A 7,149-nucleotide genomic window follows, 5' to 3' on the forward strand; every position below is an offset into this window, starting at 1 on the left:
TAAATAACTAAATTATTTATATAATTATACAAAACATCTAAATAATGTCGGTTTATAAAAATATACTTGTGAAGAAATCGGATCCCTCTAGGCTCATGTTAGATCCTTATTTAAATTGATCTATGCTGGTTTTAAATAAAGTAGTCTAATAAACGTTTTTGTCTTTTTTGCTGGATTTAGTCGATATAATTTTTGGTAAAATTGTGAATTTTAGTTGTTTTAAATGTGTTTTTTAAGGCAGAAATAGATTGATTCAGCTCACTGGAAAATTCGTGGGGCAGATTATACAGTTGGAACTTATGATTCCAAGAAATCCTTATCAAATTTTGAACAAAATTGATAAGAAAAAATGCCTAGGAAAAAACAAAATGTCTAACAATTAGAAGGTATCATTTTTTAACAGGTAAATCAATGAGAACTGATATATTTTTAAGAAACTGTAATTCACAAAAATAATGTAATATGCACAGCCTATTGTCTCAAATTTGTAATGATTTGATCATTGAATTGGCCTTTGGGAATGATATTATTTTACAGCAACATAATGCCTATTGGTACAAAACTGTAGTGTGCTGATCATTGAATTGGCCATTGGGAATGGCAGGCTATAGAATGCATTGGAAATAGTATTTCTATTATACTAGCATAGATCTAGCTCTTCACATGCTTGGTGATGCATGTTAGAGTGTCAAGTATTCTGAGTTGAGTTATTTTAGTTTCATATTGTCTACATATGGCTCTTGGGCCTTTACTCGGATTTTAAAAGTAATATCATTTTCATTTTGGAGGACAGGTTTTTTCAGTCGACATTCTTTACTGTAGATTACAGCTGCTGGCTTATAATGTGGATAAGTTTAGGTCCTGTTCATCTTTCTGAAAGGTAAATGAAATGGTGTCATTGGTTGCCATCTGAAAGTTTTTGTTGCCTGGATATCAAATTTCCTCGTGGTTTACTTACATCAGCTGCTTATTTTAATAGATCAATGGAGACCGCATTCGTAAATGTTAATCTGTGCTTTTTGTTGGTTAAATGATCTGTGTTTTGCAATATGAGAGAGCAGGTTGGGCTCTAGAGCCCAAATGGCAAGATTCCTTCTGCATTAAATAACAAAAACATGTCAGCATTTTACCCTTAAATCACATTCACAAACTTGAGTTTTATATCATTTGGATGTTCAGCTTTCGAAGTGTTGGCATTATGATGCATGTGTTGTACTTGATGGCAACCCTCTCATAGAAGAATATCTCACTTATGTATAACTGGGTGAATCTTCAGAAGAGATATCATGGCAACCCTCTCATAGAAGAATATCTCACTTATGTATAACTGGGTGAATCTTCAGAAGAGATATCAGATGTGACCGATGGAGGACAGCTCAAAGGAATCAGATGATGAATCTTCAGAAGAGATATCAGATGTGACTGATGGAGGAGATTGTTGGCAAGTTAGCTTTGCCATCAAGTCCAAAGGGGGAGATTGTTGGCATTATGAGATAAGTGTTGTCCTTGATGGCAAACCTCACTGATGACAAATCATAGTACAGAAGGTCAGCAGCAAGGAATTGATGATCAGACTATAAGAAGAAGAGAAAGTTCATACACGCAAGTTCGTTAAGCCCAAGTCGCGTGTACACGCAGGTTGGCTTCAGCAAAAGCGCGTGTATGTGGAAAAGTACCTTTGGTCCATGGCGGTTATTCCTTGGAAGTTGTGCCTATGGTTTTGGACCTTGGCGTCTCGGCGGACGTGTTGATCCCTAGTTTTGAAGTTGATGGTATTGGATTTCTATGGTTTTGGCTCTTGGTATTGAACAAGGCCTAAGGCTATATAAAGGGAAGGAAATCATTAGGCAAGTGTATCTGAAATGTCTTGAATATCTGATGAAGCATTAGATCCAGTATGCAGGTTATGGGTTGATGATGCATTGCTTGATCTGAGCTAAGGAGAGATCTCATCGGTTGATGGAGAGCAAGATCTAAGGAGAGATCGGGATCAAATGGTTTGAAATGAACTATCTTTATGATGCTTATTCTAGATCTACATACTGACGCATGTATTGTTCTATAAGTATTATGAGTATGATTGATGTCTGGTACAGCTGCAAGTTATGAGAAATTATTTTTAGATCTGTACGCGGGTTGTCTTTGGCGAAAGCGCGTATACACGTGGGTTTGATTCATCGAAGTAGCATATACATTGTAAAGCTTGATACTTGAAGTTTCAGATGGGTCTGATGGTTATTACAGAGTTCTGTGTCTGCTCTGTGTTCTGGTGACGGTGTTGTTAACAGGGTTTCAGTGATTCAGAGTTTGATGATTGTTTTGAGCTTCAATGATAGTTATGGGTCCAATATGAAAATTGGATGAAAAGTGGCCTTACAGATTATGTGTTGTGCTTCAGTGTATCCAGTCTGAAAATTGATGAAACGTGGTACGTGGAGGTGAGAAGATTGTAGGCAAGCACCTACGTATTAGTATCTAAGCTAGTACAAAAGCTAAAGGAGATCTTTGGAGCATTGTAGCAGGTAGCAGCCTGCGTACTAGTAAATGGATCGGCTAGTACAAGAGCAAAGGGGGTTGTAGCTCCCGTACTGGTATAAGACTGCACCAGTACAAATATTGTAAAAGGATTTTCTTATTAAGAAGAAGATTGAGATGACTTGCAGCAGGTGGTTTTCACCCACATTGGGTTTCCACCTTATATCTTTGTGTTCATGTGTGTGGCTCTTGTGTGATGTTTTGTTCTGTTATTCTGCACCTGTTTACTGTTAATATGCTTAATAATGATCTGATGCATTTACTGAAGATTAAGCTAACTGAATTATAAGATCTCTGGATATACGCGAGTTTCATTAGACACAGTAGCGTGTACACGCGGGTTCACTTAATTGAAGTAGCGTATATGTTTCTGAGTATGAAATTGAAAAGTTTGATTGATCTGATAATACTGATTCACCCCCCCTCTCAGTATTATTTCCAACACGAAGATGCTCCAGACACTCACAATGGGTTGCACACTGCTATTACTCTGTTTTCGAAAACTCTCAATTGCTTAGAAATTTGCAGATATGGACATAAATCCAATTCCAATATCAATTTACCATGTCCAATAATCTCAAGATTACAAATGATAAGAAACCATCATTACAGCCACCATAATAAAGAAATAAACTACACCTTGAGTCACAGGAAACAATATTTTGCAAAGAGAATAACATAAAAATGCGCCCTGAACAATTATTCAGAAAACTGAGGAACTGTAAGTAACTGTAATTCTTATCCTTAAACTTTCATCTTTTTCTGTTATAAATGTGATGGTGGTTAAATGAATGTATAAGATTTTTAATATTTATGGCCTTTTCTTATAAATTTTGGTTAACAATTGTTGTACAGGAAAGCACGGTGGCGCTAATGGAGATGAGGAAGAAGAGCCACAACATTGGAAAGAAGATCCTTGTGGCAATTGAGATTAGCAGCAATGCCCTCCCTTGCGAAAAAAAGATCCTTGTGGCAATTGAGATTAGCAGCAATGCCCTCCCTTGCGAAAAACCTGAGGATTTCTCATTAGGTCCTTCTCTAGAGATATTCAATATTTGTCATGCTTGTATTAGTAAGTTGGCCTCAGGAGAGGTGCATAACACAAAAATGTGTACATTAGAAAAATTTCATTCAACTTGGAATATTGTTTGAAGTTCATTTTATAAGGATGAGGAATTGCTCACTACCAAAGAGTCTGAATTTGCATGATTGAAAAGCGTTGCTTGGATGATGCTACATGCACATGTTTACGGAAGAAAACTAGGTCTATGTGTTGCTTGTCTGTCAAACACGGATGTTTAGATCTGATATAACTGCCACCATTCATAATTTGACATATGACTTGCCTGCATGGTCTGTCAGCATATATCCAATTGCAAGAATGTGGCATTCAATACTGCAAAGGTGAGTTGGTTTTCCTTGGTTGCATGAAGGTTAATTGAATTGGCATTGAACTGTTACCCATCTGGCAGTGTTCCTACTCATCATTTTGTGTATTGCATAATCATCTATCATTTCTAAAAAGTTCTACTTTTGTCTGGGATAATTTTATTGGGCTATGAAGGTGGTTATTATTAGGGGTCTGATTAGTCAGGTGATAAGATTTAGAAAGCTCGTGTTTGTCTAGTGGTAGAGAAAATTAGGACACCAAGCAAAAGTTATCAAGCAACCACAAATATGGTGTTAATATTTAGAAAAAGCATAGTTATCACACGAAGCAACAGTGTGTGCTTTTCTTAAATATTTGCAACCAAGTGATTAAGAAAGTTGAGGTAAACTCTCTTGCTGATTCATCATTGTATCACCTTTTATTGAGTACTTGCCACACTCCCTTTCCTGGTTTTTTTGTTTTGTCCAGTATATGTTGGTTGATTATTGTTCTGCTAATACTGTTGTCAATCTAGGAGTGTATCAGTAGTGAGTTTGTGCATTTCCAAACGTCTGCCTTGCAATTTTGAGATGCAGGACTGCAAATTCACATTTTTGGAGTTGATTGGGTTTATCTCTTATGTTTTTGTTATGTTTTTTTGTTGGGATTTTGGAATCAAATGAGTGGGCTTTTTGTCCATTATTTCGCTCTCTTTAAAAAGACTTCTATGAACGCTTTCTCATCCAATTGCACAAACCTATTTTTTGGTTCATCTATATAAATGATACTAAATGAATTTTATGAAAAGCAACTTACAATTAGTTAATGTTTTAGTTATAGTGTGAACCACCAATGTAAGTGATTTGTTTTAATATTTGCAAATCTAATTCCCCGCTTTTCAATTACCATGTAAAACACTGTAATTTACTTTTCCGCTGGTACACGCTGGTCATCGTGGTTAGTGCCTTCGTCACTACTGAGCTTTATATATGCTTGCCTATCTATATAGGTTTCCTCCTTTTACTAATCCTATCGGCCTCTCTTTGTACCTTTTGGGACAATTGCTAGTAATGTAGTAAACATAGAGGCCTCGTTGTTTACTACAGATCAAAAGAATATCCATAGTAGTTAGGAGAGACGTTCATATATTGCCATCCTCTCGTACCTCCAGCTTCACGATCCGCAGAGGCCATCCATTTCTTCGTCCCATTGAACACCTATTTTGGTGTTGTCGTCGGGTGGGACCCCAAAAAGCTTCCCCGTACTCCCGTGAATTTCGTGACGTCAGTTTACCTTTGTGGTGTGAAATTCATAAAATGGGGAATATTTTCTCTTCTATGGGATCCTATGAACGAGCAACTCCACTTCATGGAACTTTGTCGATGAGAAAGTGTGTGCACTGATGGCACCCAGATTCTCATATTTTCAGTGAAATAAAATAATTTAGAGCGTAGAATAAATGTTCTCCTTTATGATTATTTTTTTTATTTATTAACAAATTTGATTGGAATTTTGGTACAGGGTAAAGTGAATTATGCTTTTAATTTTTTTATTTAATTTAATTTTTTTTTGGGAAATTATAACAGTGGTGATGCATACTATTTATCGTTAGAGAACGCCCAAGTTACATAGATATTAATTCATTAATTATTTAACTAAATTGTATATATTTCATCGAAAAACAAAGCTATATAGTTAGCGTTTTTTACAGTTTAGTTTAATTATTGAACTGTCACATTTGAACCAAGACTACATTATAGACAATCTCACTTAATTTAGATATAGTTAAAATATAGTAAAAAATAAAACTTTCATTTGGGGTGATTGAGAGAGATGTAAACATAATAATGGGAAAAATATAAGCCTTCGTTTTAAATTTTACGAATCATTTTTTTAAGTTAGTTGTTTCATAGCTAATATTCCTTTCATAACCCATGTATATACTCTTAAATACAATTCCTAGATATATCACTAATATCTTAAAATCTATTAATGCATCGCCTGATGATGGACTCACTTAGTAGTCCGAAACGTTGGGTTCACAAAACTCTATAACAGATCATTCCTTCTCTTTCATTTTTTTTTAAATTTATACTTTTTTTAAAGCTTAGGAATATTAGTCTGTCAAATAATAAGCAATTTATATTTGTGAATATGTTAGATGCTTTCAAAGAGAAAGAACATATTAATGTGTAAAAAAAAAACAATGTAACCTCATTTCATCAAATTTAACCAATGTACTTTTTATTGCATATTTTTAATAAATTTAATGCATATTTATAATAAATTTGTGCCCCATTCTAATTTACATTTTTATTAGTAATTAATTATTTTTTATTAATAATAACATTAAAAATAATAAAAAACATAAACAAATTAAATATAAATATTAAAAAACATATTAATTATCGTATTAAAAAAATAATAATAAATGTGATAGATCAATTCAAGTAAATCACTGGATCAGAAACACAAGCACGAAAGCATACTTTCACGTGTCCACATTTTAACGTGGATATGTTACAATAATTTCCACAAATTGTGTACGGTAAACATGATGGGAAGTGTGTGTATATATATATATATATATATTCCCAAAATGTGACGTGATATGAAGCAACAAATGTTAAAACATGAACATTTAGGTTAAAGCTTAGAGGAAGGCTTTCAAGTCACATGGCACAGTCTTAGTGGAAGTAAATATGCAAGTTTATTTAGGACAACTATTTTTTAAACAAATAAAAGAGAAAGCATTATCTTTCAGGAAATAAGCTTAATTTGTACTAATAAGGACTTTCAACATGCATGGATGTTGAGTGGATAAATACTACTTAAGTAACTATGTAAGTTTACTTAACCATTTTTTAAAACAAATAAAAGAGAAAGCATTATCTTTCAATGAATAAGCTTAATTTGTACTAATGAGGACTTTCAACATGCATGGATGTTGAGTGGATAAATGCAACTTAGATGCAATGCCCGAAAGAATGTAAGAAAAGGTTGGTCATAATACAAAGTCAAGTTAACCATTTTCTTTTTGCATATAAGTATTCACATCGCTACTGGAATCTTCATATACCGTGATTGACTCTACTCAATTTAAAGCATTTGTTCCTTCATTCTCCACTTTCCCCAATAGTGTTTATTTCTTTTATACTTATATATTCCCGTGACTAAACCTGGACTTCATAGTACGTGAACCTGGTTGTGAAATGTATGTAAAGGTGAAGTGTAGTTTGTATGGG

At 34.2% G+C, this 7,149-nt stretch overlaps 1 long non-coding RNA gene across 1 annotated transcript; it reads left to right on the forward strand.

Annotated features, from left to right (window-relative positions):
* Positions 1–2,995: 2,995 nt before the first annotated feature.
* Positions 2,996–3,517, forward strand: LOC149142882 (uncharacterized). Its single transcript, XR_016264197.1, has 2 exons — positions 2,996–3,256; positions 3,391–3,517. It is a non-coding gene; the product is annotated as an uncharacterized LOC149142882 (long non-coding RNA).
* The last annotated feature ends 3,632 nt before the right edge of the window (positions 3,518–7,149 follow it).

The sequence above is a fragment of the Pinus tabuliformis genome, chromosome X (assembly GCF_031772625.1).
Source record: "Pinus tabuliformis cultivar Carrire ecotype Pingquan chromosome X, CPIR1, whole genome shotgun sequence".
NCBI lineage: Eukaryota > Viridiplantae > Streptophyta > Pinopsida > Pinales > Pinaceae > Pinus > Pinus tabuliformis.